Source organism: Paramisgurnus dabryanus, chromosome 21, assembly GCF_030506205.2.
Source record: "Paramisgurnus dabryanus chromosome 21, PD_genome_1.1, whole genome shotgun sequence".
NCBI lineage: Eukaryota > Metazoa > Chordata > Actinopteri > Cypriniformes > Cobitidae > Paramisgurnus > Paramisgurnus dabryanus.
This window is the reverse complement of record NC_133357.1, coordinates 17787408-17807598: the sequence shown is the minus strand read 5'-3', so window position 1 is coordinate 17807598 and position 20191 is coordinate 17787408. Positions and strand designations below refer to the sequence as shown.

Genomic DNA, 20191 nt, shown 5'->3' with positions numbered 1-20191 from the left:
TTCCTATCAACTGCCCCAAACTTAGTGAACAACTCCAAAAACTTTGCTATCGTTGATCTGTCAATATCCAGCATAATACATTTTTTTGATGGTTGTAACACATTTTACCAATCTACAGGTAAAACAAAACATTCAAATTGTACAAATCAAACTCTTTTTCCATGTTTTTATGCATTTTCGTCATACTGTGCGTTTGAGCCATTCATTTAGATGGATGTGTTTAACTACAGAAGCTCAGGACTAATCTGCAATAATAAATGATCTCATTGGTCTTTCTCTCCCAAATACACAGGACCTCATTTATCTGAATAACGTGTCTAACTATTTATCTGCATTCTTTATACATTACAAGGTTTTTATGGCTTATGTTCATAAGAATTGTGTGTTTGCTGAGTTTAGTTTGTAATGACATTGAGATGGGAGAGGAATGTTATAACCATGATGATACAGTAGGAACACCAACGCACTGGAAATACAAGAACTGATCAAAGATGCTTTGGATAAAAGTAACCGTATAAATGTACCATTTGGCACTGTGAAAATGTACCTCTATTGTACAAGCTTGTAATAGCTCTATCGCTAGCGGTGATTTCATTGGGCGATGGCTTGTTCGACTTCATGCGACGCAAGAATTGACATCCGGGTGACGTCAAACTACCGCAAAAGTGATTCGCGAAAGCATACGGAGGAGTTTGCTTTTAAATTGCTCTCGCGGAACTTTGACATCATCTGGCTGCGGGTTCTTGTGGCGCCGCATGAAGTCGAACAAGCCTATTGAAAACCCATGAGAAAGCCTGGGAACAGCGGATAGTAACGAATATGTGATAGGGCCCGCCGACTGTCAAACAAATTCTTCTTTTACAGAAGTGCACACACTGTACATAGTCCACCTCCTATTCCCTGAGTTAAATTTCATATCAAAATATAATTCATCATGACATCATATCAGAGTCCTGTCACAGACACTACCTGCTGTATGATAAAGGGAATCAGAATCAGCTGTCATCCATTAAATTTTACGGTCACATCAGAATAGATGTAGGCAGGATAAAATATGTTCTTTCATTGTTGGAACAGCACTTACTGTTCAGCAATTACATTTTTTATAAACAAAGACACAGATTTCTGCCGTTAGATTTTCAAGCTGTGTGTAAAGTTTTTTGGCAAACACTTTAGTTATTTCAAATATTTACTTGTTACAAATATTTACTTTTAGGGGAAAGGTTAATGTTATTGAGAAATGTTTGTTTTTCTGAAAACCGTGGTTTTATAATTTACTATAAAAATACCTTATTGCACTTAAAGCCCTCCTAACCTAAAAAATGCACTTTTAAATGTCTTTCTATCAGAAAATGAGTCGCCAGTGTGTGTGCAGAAACATCCTGTTATTATACAAATCCATATTTTCTTCTTTGTGTAATCTCCTTTAAACCACAACAGTCACAAAAACAGGCTGTTGGGGATCCCCTGGCATTGTGATGATGTCACATTGATTATGTCCCACCCATGACCGCTCACAGACTCCACCTCTTGAGCTCAACCTTCTGCCAGAGACCCATGTATTGATGTTGTCCAAAGCACACATGTAAGCACTCTACCCCCTACTTTGCATAAGAAGAGGGGAACAGAAGCTTTCTTTGCATTTAAAGAGACACACACAAAAACAGTGCGTTTTTCATTGCAGCCACAAATGGCCATGTTCAATGTCGTATAATGAAAGATCCATGGTGTATTTTGAGCTGAAACTTTACAGACACATTCTGGGGTTACCACAGACTAAGGGAGAGCATGGGCGAAAGCACAATTTTTTAGAAAAACTTAATTTTGAAAGCTAATGTTTTAGACAGAGATATATTTTTTGCTGTGGTCAGTAACTCACAAGTGGGGTTTATCAAAATCAGGTGGAATTTTGAACAAATGTAAAACGACTTCAGTATAATTTTACTTTGAACATAAGTACCGCATTGTTACTTTTGACCCTGTCAGCTGGGATGAAAGTAACACACAAGTGGGTCAAAAATAACACAACAAAACGAAATAGATTTTTTTGTTACATTTGTTTTTAGTAAATATACATGACTATGACCTTGTTAATATGTAACTGCAAACATTTTGTCATTTATCTTTGTAAAAAATAATTCAATTACATTTTAAATTTCAGTTTCATCAAATGTTTCAAAAGCAACGGACATTACAAACTTGAATTGTTGAGAATTAAAAAAAAATCAACAGTTTGAACACTATGAAAACAAAAATAACAATACAATAATATAAATTTTCAACATATACAACAATATAAGCAGCGGGACAGAAACTCCTCACATTTAAACCCAATTTACTTTTAATTTGAAAAACTCTGAGAAGTCAAACTTCAGGATGTGTTACAGCACTAAATAACATGCAGATTGATTAGTATTGTAACACATGAAACGAGAAACACAACGCGTTATAAGAAAAAAATGACGCTTTATGGTTGAAAAAAGCTTTCTGGATCTACACACGGAAACAGTGAGTAAATAATGTGATATTTGTCAGGTATGTCAAGGGTGGCATGCTAAAGATGCAGTCATAGTCTGGGATGTAAATGTTATCAGGTGTGAAGAAAATCGCTTTGTTACTTTTGTCCCGCGTTACTTTCACCCTGCTCTCCCCTATTTTTATATTGCTGAAAACACCTAGGTTAGGGGGCCTTTAAATTTTTAAGTTTAAACAACTTGAATTGATAGCTGATATAAGTAATAGAAATGAAGTTGAAATAACTTATTTGCTTGAGTTACTTAAACTTTTTAAATAATTTATAGCAATTCTTAACTAGTCAAGAAAGTGAAAATTAATTGTAAATTCAAGTTGATTAACCTTAAACATTTAAGTGCAAGAAGGAATTTTTTACAGTGAGGTTTTGCATTAGGACCAAGATATAATGGAAATTGCGTCCCCAACTTAAGTTTCTTACCAAAACCTTAAGTGTTGCTTGTAAAATAACATATTTATATATTATATAACGGATTGGACTGGAGACATTATGTAATCCACCCAACGCATGTAAAAAGGTTTAACATTGACTTTACATTGACCTTCATAAACTTCTAGAGGGAAATATTGAAATGCAGCACAGAAGTAAAATGACTACATGAATATAGAGAAAGAGAGAGACATGAATGTAGAGAGAGAGAGAGAGAGAGAGAGAGAGAGACAGAGAGAAATGCTACATCAGCAAAGAGAACTACTCTTCTGCTGTTTAGGCAACTGCAGAGAGAGAGAGAGATTGAAAGAAAGAGAGCGAAAGAGAGAGAGAGATGAGTGATATAAATCCAATGATAAGAGAAGAAAGCAAGCCTGATATTGATGGCAGTCATAACTTGACTATAGTCTCAAGGTGACAAAATGTCACAGTTGCATTAGCTCTTAGACATCATGTGAGAAAGTGGGAAACGAAAAAAGAAAAACAAGTGTAAATGCTTGGGAATAACAAAAATAGATTGGAATTTCCTGGAGATTATTGACTGATCTGTGCACAGGGATGTTAAGGCATTGAAACATCAGGACCATCCCGGAAAAATCATCTTCAGCAGTCACCACCATATGGAGCTCTCAAGGCTGTCGGTGAAGATGCATTTCTGTAATCTGAATCAATGTGATGTGTTCAGCACAAGCTCAGCTCATTCACAGACACTTTCATTTAACAGCACTCTTAACACATGACACAGTGTATCTCAGTCTTTCCATCTCTTTTATTCTCTCTTAGCTTGATTGCAGTAGCTGCTGACTCAGACATCTGCAGTACGCTGGAACAGCAACCTGTGACTGTAGTTAAATGCAGAACGAATGAGCAGATGAGGAGAGATAGAGAAACACACGGGGGCGGTAAACTACATGGCAGTATAGAACTCAAGACAGACTGTAAGATTACAGCAAGACTGCCAACAACTCATCTGAAGTACACTGCTACTGAATCATGGACCACATCCACTTCACAAGCTCTTTTCACTCTGCTCGGATCCAGAAGTATCTACTATAGGATTGCTGTTGCCAAACTGGCAGATTAATATGAGAAATGGCAGATATTTTTATATCTTACAGGTTTCTTCAATTATAGGAATGCAGCAACAGGCAGGAAAAAAGGCAGGCATGATATTCCATAAGTTAAGCTTATTTCACATAAACATATCTGATAAGACCACCAACAATAAGTAGATGATCTGTTAATGTCAGCAGCTCAACTATTTTATAATTTAAACAACACAAAAGTGTCAAAATAATCTCTATATTTATACCATCCCAAAATGGTTTTATCACTGAAAAAGCATAGTAACCATTTTTTGATTACCATCACTATTGTTTTACTACATGGTTACTTAAAGGTGAATTGTGTAACTTTTAGATGGATCTCTTGACAGAAGACCTTAAGAAACAAACTGTATTGCCTTAGAATGAGCCATTTTTTTTCTACATACACATTATTAACTCATTCCCCGCAAGCCTTTTTTTTGTAAAGTTGCCCGCCAGCATTTTTGTGATTTTCACAAAAGTTTCACAAAATGCTTTCCAGGAAATTTTCTTCCAAAAATAAATAAACATACAAATATAACAAATGAAAGAACAGACCATCTGCTTTCAAACAAACAAACAAACTAAACAGGAAATATTGTTTCATCCTATCTACATTTTTTACTCTGCTTATAAACTCAAAATATTTTTTTAGCAAAAAGCTAAATTGCATTTTTGTGAAGGAATTTTGCTAGAGATCAGATTCAGAATGATTATCAAAAACATACAGAGAGTGTAAATTAATAAATAATATTTACTTCAGCTTTTTAATAAATTGGGTAAGCCATCTAGTGGATAATTGCGGTATTCCAGATAACCATAAAAACTCATCAGGAATTAGTTTTTCTCATGCAAATGTTTTTTCTTAAAGGTATTGTGGAGGATTTTCTTTTTCCGGGTGGATCATCAAGACTATTGGTCATCCTAGTTGTCAATCAGGAGTGTTGCGCAATTGCATTTTTTTTTAAAAGTGGAGAAGGCGGCTCTTTTCTAAAATTCGAGAAAATCCTCCGCTACACCTTTAATTGATGAGATAACTCGACAATGGCAAGGAAAGAGTTAATATATAACCTAGTATGAAAATAACATGTACAAATTTTAAATCCTGTCAGGTTCTGTCGTTTGTCAGGCTCTGCACAGAGTATATTGCCATTCAGTAGGAGTAGATTGTGTAGGTTGCATGGCTTTCAGTATTATCATCATGGTAAATTATTGTGTTTGTGGAGGTTGCACAAAATGCAACCTGTCAGGACATTGAGTCGATAGGTTTCCTATAAAAAGAAAATGCGGTACTATCTTCCATGCCTGGCTGCGTTTTTTGCAGTTAAAAACAAAGTGATGTGTAGCGTTCACTTTAGATTGGAGGATTTTCCTCCCAGCGTACTTTTGTACTTTGCGGGGTGCATCATTATTTATCATTATTTAAGAAAACCCTCACTATACTAGAGTTCTCCAAATTTTCTATATGTTGTTTTTACTTCTGGGTTTATTCACATATGCACAACTTGTAATGGTTAGGAATTACTGTATATTCGCTGCATTTTAACCACAATGCCAGCAGAGAAGAAGCTTAAACCAGTGATGGTAAGATGTGTCATGCTGTTCGCTACCCAAGGTTCCGCAAAGGTGGCTAGATAGGCCGTCATGTGAAAGAAAAGCCATCATACGGTTAGCGGTTTCAGTTAGTTCCTAAATATCATTGAGTGCGTTTACATGCACAGAATAAGCGGATAACTATTAAAAATCTGCTTATTATAGAAAACTGTTTTCATGCGTTTACATGCAAATCAATAAACCGGCTATGCAGACAACTGCGTTTACATGGGACTTGAAGAATTATCAGTTTTCTCGCAAGCAGTGACGTCACCACCTATAGTACATAATAGTCGATCAAAAAGTCAACGACATATCTATCTTAAGCTGTACTGTTGTATCTCTCCTCGTGTCTGCAGAACCTGTAAATGTAACATGAGCTTTTATTTTCACAGTTTCTCTGCCAACTGCTTTAGTCGAGCGGAGACTTTTATGCGTTACCTTGCGCTTACTTCCGCGTGTGACGTTCATCTTTCATACGCGGAGACATGCGCACATGGACAAAACCGTGAGAAAGCGGGTTAAGGTGTTTACATGCCACGCGAAATCGGCGTAATGAGCAAAAAACTACCTGTGCCGATCGGTTTTTGCTTACGCTGTTTATGGGCTTTCCCCGATTAAAGAAAACCGCTTTACGCGTTTACATGACCCAACGTGTTATCAGTTTATTAAGCATAATCGGCGTAAGACTGTGCATGTAAACGCACTCATTAAGTAAGTCAGACCATGAGCCATCGATTACCCTTGAAAGGCCTTTATTAATCCCCTGAGCCGTGTGGATTACTTTTGCAAAGAATGAATGCACATTCTTTGGAATTAAGGGAATGGACCCCATATTCATTTATTATGAAGACTGGAAGAGCTAGGACATTTTTAAAAATATCTGAATATGTATTTCGTATTTCGAAAAAGGATGGACGTATGTAATTTTGGCCGAACTATACCTTTAAGAACATCTTAAAAAGTACTAAAGAAGAACTTTTAGTATATAAAGTACAAAATGAGTGTGTGAAAATAGAGCACTTTAAGTCACTATGGAAGTGTACTTATTTTTCACCTGGCGAGGTCCATGCTCCTGTCTAAAGTGCATATATCACATATGGGTTAAAACAGCATGCCTTAAAGCCTGGGTGCAGAGTCAGGCACTGCTTATGAAGTCTGGGGGTGACAGTCTCCATTAATGCCCAGTATGCATTCAACTCCCTGCAGCACTGACTTTCCTCAAGTGTGACCATAGACACGCATTTTCCACACAAGCAACTATTAAACAAGACAGTGTATCAGGAAAGTGCCTCCTGCGGTGATGAGAAACCGCTGTATCAGGTAATGTAAGTGTAGATGGATATTAACTTACTAGTTTCTGGTATCAACACTAGATGACCAATACTGTCTTAGCTATTGCCTGATTATGTTGTGATGTGAGCACAGTATTATATCTCGTTAGCTAACGTGTATGTATCTATGAACACTGATCTCTCACCAAAACACTTGCCCTGTTCTCCACTGGTTCTCCTCACACCACAACTCAATTTGTCTCCTCTGACCGTTCGGTGTAATCCTGGCCTGTCCCTGCTCTCTTGGCTGCATAGCAGGCATATAATTGTATGGCTGTGGTCCATACAAGTACAGTATGAATAAGCATTTACTATTTCCTCAGCATCCACACTGTCATTGCGATCCATTGTTGATCAAATTGACCGTTCTCCGTCTCGTTAGGTCACTTCTGGTTTGGTGTTTTTCAAATGCAAAAGTAATACAGTATTTCCTTTATATTTTAAATTTTACATTACTTTTCTATGCTTTGATTCAATGGGTGCATTAACCTGAGACATGCTCTTTAAGTAAAATAAGGTATCAGTGACCATTAAGTCAACTCGTATTTCTTTGATGTGTGACTCTGTGTTTTTGCAGCATAATACGCAAGCTCAGATTTCTGTCAAATTTCAGTTAAAAAGAAAACAAGCTAGAAAGATGAAATAAAGTGCCGCCTGTGCCAGTTTAGTGCGTGAAAGCTTTCATTTAAAGAGGATAACTAGACCGACATCTGTTCTCAGGGGCAGATTTCTTCAATATCCAAGATCATCAGACCTGTTACTCTAGTCAAACAACATCACACATATATTTGCCTACATAAAACATACTGTATGATTATTATCAGCTTACAGGCATTCAGCAGAGACTTTTATCCAAAGCGACTTATAGCTCATATACATTTGTTTATCAGCATGTGTGTTTCCTGGGATCGAACCCATGAGCTTTTGCACTGCTAATGCAATGCTCTACCAGTGAGCATTACTCATAGAACGCCTACATGCTTAAAGCGTTAATTCATTAAAATAATTTACTGTTTATTTACCCAGCCTGTGGTCCTTGGTGATTCATAATAACCAAGTCTACAGGTTCCAGTTCTTTAAAAAACCCTCTGGCTGCCCTGCCAACAACGCTATGGAAAAGGTGTAGTGGACACTCTAACGCTCGAATGCATTCTCTGGAATGAGGTTTCCGCCTTCTGTTTGGGTGCCGACAAACATTTCCGCCCTCGGATCGTTTGCTGCCGAACCACGTCATAGCTCAGTACCATATAGTTGAGCTGATTTAAACTCCCCTCGACGCTGATTTACAGGTTAAGTCAATGCAAAGATGCGAATAGGCATTCTGCGGCGCAGTAAGCTTGAATGGCACGGAACGTGCGGCGCAAATGGCGCGTTAAGTAGCCTATTGTTTAAAAATGACGTCAACGCAGAGTGGCCGATTGTGCGCATTGGGTGCGCAAGCATTTCGCGTGGAGGTGTGCATTAGGCTTGTTGCGATAGTCGGTGAAACGGTGATTACCGGTGCTTCAGCCTCTCACCGGTTAGATCACTTGCCCACCGCGACACAGTCTTTCACCGTCGTTTTGATATTTTCTTGTAATTAAATAATTTAGTTTCGTTAGAGAGAGCAAACACTTACAACTGAATGTGTCTGCTCCCTGAATTCAGCGAAGCTGAACGCGCATCACGTCACAGAGCAGCAGGTGTTAGATTTCATTTATTTCAGTCAGAGTTTGCGAGGGTCGCATCATCACAGAGCAGCGGCTGCGGGTGTCAGATTTCATTTATTCCTATCAGACTGCGCCGAGCAGACGATGGCAGAAGCCGCGTGCTTACTCGTTTTTGTTATAAGATACATATATGATGTTTAATATAGGCGAGATCATTTTGTTGTTGTGTTTTTCATTAAGAATAATAATAAACCCATCATTCCAGCAGCGCTTTATGGAGGAATAGCCGGTTGCTCTGCTTGGGACTGGCGGGTTTCTGTCAGAAGTACCTGCGCACATTGACTCAAGCACTTAAACCAGCTGTTGCACTCGCATTTGCATGCAAATTCATACGCGATTTAACGCAGCGCATGCAAGCGCTGGATTTAAACAACAGTAGCATCTAATTCAAAAGTGAAAGTAAAATGCGAACTTCTGTGCATTTATAAGCCCCTCCCACCCGGTGAAACCGGTAAAACCGGGTTTGTCACGCGCTGATTAACCGGTGGGAAAATTCTGTCACAGCAACAACCCTAGTGTGCATAGAAATTTTGTTACTGCATGCGCGGTTCCGAATCCGAAAATGACCGAACTCGAGGCAATTCTGTCCGAGCAGGCAAGCCTGTGACGTATCTCTTGATCAATTCATGCAAAACAATACTGAAACTCTTGAAGTAAAGTATGGAAACTTTGCAGTTTAAAACACAAATTCTTTTACATATGATTTATGTTTATGTTTGTATTGAATGAACCATATGACAAGGAATAAAATACAAATCTCAAGATGTCTGTACTGTTTGCTTAATAAAAATGTTAATGAAATGAAAATACAGACATATTTAAAAGATTGTTGTTTTATTCATGTTCCCAAATTTATATATCAAGCTCTGATGTTAGAAGCACCAGGGTTGTTCCAGCGGACGACGACTTCTATCCTCTTCTTTGTGTTTGTTTTTGATTCGGTTGCTTGCATCGCCCCCTGGCCGTTCAAAGAATAGAGCAACATCATTCAGCGGAGGCTCGTTTTGTGGACCAAAGCGTGAGTATAAACAAAGCTTTCCGCGTGAATTTAGCGTTGCTGCGTGATCCGCGACAGTTAAAAAATCTGAACTTTGCCGTATTGTCCCACCACATTAAACAATCAGAAGCTTGCTCTAGCAGTGACAATTTGAGCTATATAAGCCCCTCCCATGACGTGAATTTACAGGTGAATGTCTCAAATGACTAGAAATTCACGCGGGAATGAAGTGAGTAAACTCGAAATGTTCAAGCATCCAACTATGTGCAAATAGCGCGTTTTTGCCGCCTCTTCCGTGTCTGGTGTGAACGCACGGTAACTGGTTGATAAAACACTAAACCATGCCTAGCTCTGATATTCTTAATTTTTTCCATTTGACCTATGTTAAGCCATCTTCTTGTTTGAGCCTATAAATCTTCATTATACCACAGGTCTGTTGAATGCTGTATTCTGATTGGTTGAGAAATGTTCCATAGGTATACATTATTTTTCGATAACCGCACACCTAACTTTTCAAATGTCTTAAAAATAGGCACCAGAGCAATGTTTGTGGTAACCGTGGTATAAGCGGAATAATTGACTCCGCTTTGCGTCGTGCCGCATAACCACCTTGGGTGTGCATTATTTTCTTATAATTCAATGGCCCGTCTCAATTAATCCTTACTTATATTTAGATGTGGATGATTCCAGGTTCACCATCTGGTAGATGGAGAACTTTCTCTCCTAATAATTCTGGACAGAAATGTTTGGAAAGCCATAAACGCAGACTGGTTGCACTTTATGATCTCAACAAAGCTCTGGGATGTCACATTTATTACTAATGTGCTGTAAGATGGGACTATAATGGCTAACATATCAAATTTCTGTCTGCTTATAATAAAATTCAAGAAAATTAACCTATAGTATCTGAAAAACATTTTAAATGACAACATATGGTATTCTGCATCACCATTTATCTTTTATTGGACAAATTAAAACCCCAAATACTGACTCTGTGTTTCTTTAAGGCAGCAGGTTTGTCAGATCAAGTATCAGTTTTGTTCTACAGTAATACAATCATGTAAGTGCCACCAAAATACAGCATGTATTTTAGTCAACTGTCTTGGGGTGCAAGCCTAAGGACAGTGTGAGCAACATGATGCCATTTTTAGGCCTTTGTAAAATGGAGACTGAACAGTGAAAGTGGCAGAAATGTAATGTAATCTCATCTCATCTCTTGATATTACTGAGTTCCTACAGAGGCAAAGTTTGCCATCTGTACATTTTACAAATGTATTTCTACTTTCTCTGAGTCTATACGGTAGCTCCTTGCCAGATTAGCACTCATTCATTTCCTGTACTTGACATCCTGACAACTTTACAATCTTTTACGCTGCAAAAACAATGAAACATGAAAACTATGATCAAAGTTCAAGAAGCAGGATTGCTAGTACAATTTTCATAAATCATTAATAGTGCTGATAAATGACTACATTAATACATTAGTTCAATGTTCTGTGTAGTTAAAGCTTAAATACAATTTATAGTATGACTGATGTTTCATATTATATAGTGTGACATGCGAAACACTCCTAACATCTTAACAAATTATTTAATGTCATGTTGTATTTCATGCTGCTATGTCAAACTGTGGTCCACAGTAGGCAGATCTTTGACTGAAGCTTAAACTGCTCACTTTGACAGCAAGAGACATTCGATTGACAAGTTTGTTTTGTTGTAAATAATTATATAGTAAAGCACAATAAAATATCATCCGAAATTATCATCCTACGCATCCGACTGTCTGCATGGGCTTACTGTGCATGCACACATCAATAATGCATCATTTTTGTCATGCTAAACAACACATCCTAATTTTTTACTACTTGTTTATCCTGCAAGTTTATTTTATTTGGTACAACTTTATGGATTATTTTGCACTGTCAAATCGTCCTATCTTTACCCGTTACGAACAACATATACTGTAAGTGACATGACAACGTCCACAAACAATTGTAAAAACACAATAACATAGCTGTTGAAGGTCTGAGTACAGTATAGCATTTTAACAATAAAGTCAGCCAATCTTTGTTGCCAACGAGATTTCAGATGTATTTTTGTTTTTGTGCAAATAGTATCAGGTGGTTAGCAAGCGGATTGTGGGCGTGCCGTGCAAAGTTGGCACTTGCATCCATAAACAGTAGCATCCACCAATGGGAATCTTTTAATGTACCAATACCATAATATTGGTTTTGCAAAAAATAATTTGGATATGTAAAACACTTTGCCCTTTTTAAGTGTAAAGAGAAAAAACATGTCCCAGACTACCAAGCAAGAAGCAATTGTCATAAAATGTAATATGAATGCTGGGAATCTTTAAACACTTTGAAATCTCAGTTTACCATAGAAACGTTTTAATAACACAAATGTACATTTACAGAAAACTTTTTATCTAAATTACACCGTGGATCACTCTTCGCAACCATTTACATAAAAGTATTAGTAGTCAAATATTAAGTATTGTGGACAACACAGCAGAAGTTTGCTGTTGTATAAATGTACACTTTAAATACAATACTGAGTTGATTCAACATGGTTCACATTTTCTAGGTTAATTTAAACTCAACAGGGTTTTGCCAACAATTTCACAATTGATTTAAACAACCCAGTATTTTCAGCATGTACTGGGAATAGTAGTTATGGTATTGAGCAGGTGTGAATCACCTTTACCCAAGCCTCCATCTGTTTTTCTTTAATCAATCAATCAATCCATCGACTTCATTCGTCGACCCTCTCTTCAACCTCTCAGCATCCGTCACCCCCTGCAGGCTGCACTACCCAATCACACGCAGTCACTTCCATTACATCTCTGCTTTCTGATCTTTGTTCGTCGCCCTGGGAGACCCCATAGCAACCAAACACGTACTCGGAGACAATTATGAAGTAGTGGTTGGTATCGTACTCAGAGATGCACATGCATGATCACACATGAAACCAAAGCATATTACTGAACAAACATATGCGCTGATCATCTATCAACTAACAGACTTAACAGACACACAGTGCTTGACCACTACTGTACACACACACACACACACAGCTGTTTTGAACCCAGACGACAGACCCTTATTAAACACACCACCTGCTGTATGTCTTCTTCCACCATTTTCATGACTGAGAGCAGAAAATATGGGCTCTGTTTGCAATGGAAAACCAGTGTGCTATATACTAGATACAGTACAGCACACTTAAAAATCTATATGCATTATTTCACAAAAACCCTTTCAAAAAGTACAAGTTCAAATTCAAGTATGCTTTATTGTCAATTCTTCCACATATACAGTACATACATGCAGAGAATCGAAATTGCGTTACTCTCAGACCGCGGTGCTTACAGATAACATTTAAATTAAAGCCTAAAAATCTAGAACAAATATAAAATGTAGAAACAACAAAAAAAAGAAAAAAAGGCATATAATAAAATTAAAAATAGAGTTAAATAAAGCAGCGCAAGGCAATAATTAATATTAACTAAATTATATATTAATATTAACTAAAAACTCATAATTTTTTACCCTTGTTAGGCAGGGGTAGAGCTTTGGACCCATACAGTTCATTTTAGTATCTCAGTGGTACATTTGTATGTTAATACCTCTGAAGTACCTATTGGTATCTATATACATCTATACATACAGTATATATTAGGTCCTTTTTAAAGGGTACTGCCCCACTGTCAGTTTAGGATTATTTTTTGACCAATTTTTTTTCAGTCCACTCGGCAAAAAGTAATCTAGGGGTGTAGCTCAACCCCCCTAAAGAAAATGTATAATAATTTATACATTATTATAAATTAAACATTCGTATATTATATTATGTCATATTATGAGCAGTGTAGCTACTAGTCAGTATTGTATTGTAACGAATGAATGGTACCTAATAAATAATATTAACTAAAAACTTTAAGTAGGCCTTCCAGAAAAGTTTTTTGTAATTGTTGCGGGCAAAAATCTTTGATCTTTCACATTTGTATTCGTTTTCTTAAAAAATGCAATGGAATATTGGGGATATTTATGCAATTTTATGTGATGAAATTGCGGGAACCTGCAAAAATTGTGCGAACTTGCAAAAACTGCTTGAACTTGCAAAAACTGTTTGCAGCTTTTGCAGATTTTCATTGATGTTCACGTCGCATAATTACGTCACTTTCTAACATTCCCATAACAACAGGGGACATGGCTGCGCATGTGTGAAGTAAATGCAACATTTTTCAACTTTCTGCTAAGATATGTATGACTTTTTGCTATAAAAATGCGGGGATTATGAAATCATGCAAGCCTCGCATATTTTGCGCACAGAAATCTGCAATTTATGTGCCAAAAGTGCAGCGTATTTTAAAAAATGTGGCCCCTGCATACTATGCAGACTTTAGCTGATTATGCATTGAATCATGCGATTGCATAATCATGTTTTTCTGGAGGGACTGATTAAGGGTGGAATATGTAACTTGTATCTCTTGACACAAAATGCAATATAATATACATAACTATATTATAAGTCATTGGCGGCCGTAGACTACTTTTTCGTGGGCGCACCCTGCCGAGCTCGTCAAAACATGTATTTAGCCCGTCATGTGTGTTGCTCGTCATGTAAAACTATGTGTTCAGCACGTCATGTGAACCTATGTGCATCACGCATCATGTCAAAATATGTGCCTGCTGCAGACGCTTCTATAAGGGGTATATAATAAAAGAGATGCTTGCGTTTGTCAGATACTCGCCTGATCTCACATAAATAGAGTTTAGTGTTAAATTATTGTCTTCCGAATACTTTGTGATTGTGAGCGTCTCTTTTATCATAAACCATTTCGACGTGTGTGCAGCAGGCACGAACGGTATTTTGAAATGACGCATGATGCACCAAACACATATTATGTTGTGTTTTCTTGTTGAGAGAGAAAAATGTTGATTGTAAGCCCACCCATAGCAAAAACTGATTGGTCTAGTTATCAGAAAGAGAGACCAATCAGGATTCACTTTCTTTCATGTTCTCTTTTTTTGTCTTGTCGCTCATTATGTCTCTTTAGACTGAGAATTATTTCAACCTGAATAGCTCATTCTTAAATAATTGATTTCCGGGATATTTTACTGTCATTCGTGAGCTTAGAAAGCCGCTAGCAATATTCAGGAGACTTTTGGAATGTCTATTCAATTTTGTTTTAAAATAAAGTATCCCTTTGGCAAGGTACAGTAATCAACTAACCAGTCAAAAAAATCTATTAATAGAAATATCAGACTGAAACTGGAAGGTAAAGTGCTGGATTGTGGGATACAGGCACTTTTTGGAAAATGTACTGCAGTTTGTATGTCATAGTATATGCATGCAAAACATTTGCATATTGTTCATAATGCATAACAGTAAGAATTGTATATGAAGCCCCTGTCTTCAACTCGTCTTTTTCTGGCTGAAAAAAATAAACTGTTAAAGTTCAGCTTATACTGTACATCTAAAAATAGAAATGTTGCCTTTGGCAATAGCAAATGATCACGCCTGTGGTTCAACTTAACATTTGGGATCAAAGCTAAATATTCCAGTGTAGTCACCCTTTAAAAGAGGACAGACTGCTGAAATGGGAACAGTAAGACATCAGGCCAGATATGTGATGTAGATTGCCGTTTTACCCAAGGGATCAAAGATTTGGCTGGTTATTATGTTATTCCCTGCTGGTAGATGCTATAATAACACCATCAGTACCCAAAAAGTACTACTGCGTTGACGTCCATTTAACTCTTTCACCGCCGGCGTTTTTTTATTGCCAGTCAGCGCCAATTTTTTTATGATTTTCCAAAAAATTTCTACTTTAAATATATAAACATACAATATATCAAATGAAAGAACAGACCCCCTGCTTTTACACACACAAAAAAAATTGGTAACACTTTAGTATGGGGAACACTTATTGATTATTAATTATGACTTTTGCCTCAGTAAACTCCCAATTTACTGCTAATTAATAGCTTATAAGGTAGTTGTTGTAGCCGTTAGGTTTAGGTATTGGATTGGGTTAAGGGATGTACAATATGGTCATGCAGAACAAGGCATTAATATGTCCTTTATAAACACTAATAAACAGTCAATATGTAAGCTAATAAGACACTAGTTAAAAGTGAGAATTGGTCCCTATACTAAAGTGTTACCAAAAAATCTTTAATCCTATCTTCATTTGTTCTCTTTTTATCACCTCTCAAATATGGGTAGGTTTCTTTAAAAATACCAAATTTTGATAATTGCTTTTTTGTAAAGGACTTTTTCAAATTCAGAACGACAATCAAAACATTACTGTTTTTGGATCAGTGCATGCTTTAGTGTTTTATAAGTTGGGTAAGAGTGCCACCTAGTGTATAAGAGTGAAAATATAGATTGGCAGAGAGTTGTTTTCTCTTAATTGATAAGATAACTCGTCAATGGTGGGGAAAAAGTTAAAAGTTAAAATAAAGACATTGTCAAAAAACCTCTTTATGATATTTTGAAGGCATGCAATACCCTAATATACTTCCCAGGATATATGCTGACAGACTGACCTCCTCATTTTTACTGACTAGTAACTGTACATGCATAGGAATTGGCAAGTAAGACCACAGGCATATTTAAACATAGCCCAAACTGAACAGCAGCGTCACGTACCCAGTGTGATATCAGAGTTAAATGACTGACATTTACAAAGAGATTCTGGGCAGCGTGGCTTAAGATGGCTCTGGTATTTTTAATAAAAGAGCTGTTAGACTCGACTCGCCCCAGCAAAAGCTGTGTTTGCTGATAGTGCAAGCGTCGTCTTCCATAATGTCATTTAAAGGCCACTCATTTCTGCCCTTCAGGAAGTGTGATCGATATTCAAAATCATTAAAAGCTCTTAGAATGTGGACGTGAAGACAGCAGGAAGTTTTCTCAGAGTCTGGAAGGGAAGAGAATGCCACCGACCGGTTGAAAGCTAAATATGGCGCCATTAAACACGTCACAAGTTTGACATCACTGACATAGAGCGGCTTTAGTTCTTTCGTGACTCATCACCATGCAACAGAAGTGTCTATTTCAGTGTAAGAAAGTCATTAAGGTTTGAAACGTCATGAGGATGACTATAAGTGTTGTTTAAAGGTCCACTGTGTAGATTTTTAGCGGCATATAAGAAAACAAAGTGATAAAACACGCTCTATAGTAAAATTTTTTTGTTTAGGGCTACAGTAGAAACCATAGATATATACACTAGATGTCGCCTTGGGGTTCTAAGCATGCGTCAAAACCGCCGCCATCTTGGAACAGGGGTCTTGTCATAGGGAGTAGCTAGGTAAAACTGCTATCTCCGCCTGTACTTCGAATTCATAGATGATGCCGGACTTTTGTGCTGCGTATGGATGTTAGGCCTACTAGAACTATGCATTATAGTTAGAAAAAGTAGATTTTCATAATATCCTAATTTTTATTTTTTTCTGGACTCAATGCTAAATACATGTCTGACTGTTGAAACGAACCAAAAGAAAACCAAGAAAATCACGTTCATGACTATTTATGGTGATTTTATTTACGTTACACTATTGCCTACAATGACGCTGATGCAGGGTTCCGCTGTTTCAAGATGACGGCTCTATTTGACGCATTTGGTGAACTGCCGTAGCCAAGGCGACATCTAGTGTACATATCTATGAGTAGACACATGATGTCGTGAAATATATTCTAATATATATATATATATTCTAAGGTAATTAAATGAATACAGTTAATTTTGTAAGGTCTTTAAACACCACTGATAATTTAGTTATGTATATTATATTGCATTTCTGTCATGAGATCCTTCTATAAGTTATACAAAGTATAAATATGTTATAAATGAGTGTGCTCCAAAACATTGACAACATTTAAAATTTACAGGCCCTCAAATCCGCCATTAGGGATCAACAATTTTTATATCATCATTTTGCATTTCAGCTATTTATCAGATTCCAAGCTGTGAGGTAAACATCACGCTTTTAGCTTTTTTTAAAGAGGGAGGAGCCAATCATTATGTCCCGCCCTAACTTCCTGTTTCAATTGAAATTATATCAACTGAAGGGAACTGCAATAATGTGGCACTTCAAAAACAAATACAAAGGGTCAACTATTTGTCCTATTTGCTCTTTCACTCAGTCTCTGTCTTTAATCTGTCTCTGTTAAATCTCATCAGTGCTCTTTCAGACACTGTCTTTGGTATTCAAAGCACAAACTAAAAAAACAAGTTCATAATGACAGATTTCTCCTCCTCTTTTCTCTAATGATCTTTCCCTCTTCAGACCAATGATTAAAATGAGCTGCTGAAGTGGCAGTGTGTTATTTCACATTGACCTTTAGTCTGCGCTCTATGACGTGCACACACACACGCACACACACACGCACACACACACATTCTGGTTTCCATGTTTTGTGGGGACATTCCATAGACGTAATGCATTTTATACCATACAAACTGTATATTCTATTCCCCTTACCTACCCCATTCCCTAACCCCAACCATCACAGAAACCTTTCTGATACTTCACACTCTCCAGAAACATCATTTTGTTTGATTTATAAGCTTGTTTCCTCATGGGGACATCAAAATGTCCCCACAAGGTCACAAAAACACTGGTATTCCTATCTTTGTGGGGACAATTGGTCCCCACAACGTGATAATTACCAGGTACACACACACACACACACACACACACACACACACACACAAACACACTACTCACAATGCAATAGCATAATCAAATCATAACAAGCTTCCATTAGACACAAGTGCCTGTTTAAGACAACGCTACCATACATTGTGTCTGATGATGAACTGTCGCTATAAAGAGGACTACAAAAATAATAACTTACAACTATAGAAATATTAGACAGTCTCAAATACTGCTAGACCACTTCATCAAAGAATGACCTTACTGAAGATCAGATAAATAAATTAATCCAAAAAGAATATTCTACTCTTATAACTGGAGGGTTACTGTGTGATCCTAATGTGTCAGTGTCCTTGCGAGTATATTGTGCATAGTCAAGTCTTGGAAAGTTTGTATTTATAAATTTATAAAAGTCATGATTATGACATCAGATGCCTTAAAATTAATTTGGGAGATGGCGTGGCGTATTTAAATGAAAATACAAAAAGCATAGCCTATATTTGTTTATTTGTATATTTATTTGGGTCCCCATTAGCTTCCACAATGTGGTTGCTAGTCTTCCTGGGGCCCACAAAGTGCTAAAACATATACACAATTAAAATACACCAAGTAAAACATACATAGGTTTAACATACATATAACATAGCCACATGTATACTTTTATCCACATATACACATCACACATACAGCATTTAAAAATCTCATTACCTATAACAGTCACGAATTAACTGGTATAAGACTATTAATTGTCCTCTGTTTTAAAGTCTTCTTAAAATGACATATGTTGGATATATGCCTTATTCTTAAGTCCAATTTATTCCAAGCAGATGCCGATCTAACTAATACTGTTCTTAGCATACAATTAGACCTTGCAGATGGAACCACTAACACACCTGAGCTCACCTGACGCGTTACATGTCCGTGACAATACCCACTAAAAACCAATTTGTCTACAAAAGATTTTGGATTATTTTTAAATAGAGCATTATGTATATAACATAAAAGACTTATATTAAGTTTGTCCTTCACCTTAAGCCAGCCCAAACAAGTATGCATACCTATATACTGTACATTTGTCAGGATCCTACCAGATCCTTGTTGGTATTTAGATTTAGTCAGCATGGCAGGGTTCTGACAGTACAATGTTCTATGTGGGAGATGCGTGGTTTTAGTATTGGTTTATTGTGACCACGCATTTCCCCGATCCCTTACATGTAATGATTTCCAGGTGTATGTAATTTATTTTGTCCCTATTTAAGAGTCTAACGCTGCATCCCAAACTGCATACTTCCATACTATATAGTAGGTGAAAAGCACTACTTCTCATACTCTTTGCCTACTACATAGTATGGAAGTAGGCGGTTTGGGACGCAGCGCTTGTGTTTGTCGTCCAGTGCGGGTTCGTCAGTGTTAGTGATGGGAGAAACAAAGCTTTTGGAAGCTTCAAATCAATTGAACCAATTGCTTCACAAATTGCTTCAGTTTTTCGAAGCGTTCGAAACACCATACACGCTGGCGACATCTGCTGGTCAAAATAGTGTAAAAGCAGCAGGATCTGTCCAAACATTTTACACTTTTAAAAAAATAATAGCAAGATTGTTCTAAAAATATGTTTTTAAGAAAAATAAAGTATTTAATTTAATTAAGAAATAATTAAACGTGTATTCTGTTTTTTTTATGGCAAACACATAATTAAAATGAACTCTCTTTTTAATTCTGCACATTTTTGTCATTAAATCTGTCTATAAACAAAAAGCAGACAAATTGGTAGTGTTATTAGCCAGAAGGATGAATGTTTTATGAACTTTTATAATAAAACTGACCCAAGTTCACCTACACTGGTCA

General features: G+C 36.9%; 1 protein-coding gene across 1 annotated transcript in view; it reads right to left on the bottom strand.

The window, feature by feature from the left end:
• The window catches only part of klhdc8b (kelch domain containing 8B), a 155787-nt gene that overhangs the window by 53942 nt on the left and 81654 nt on the right, over nt 1–20191 (bottom strand). The gene's annotated exons all lie outside the window — the stretch shown is intronic.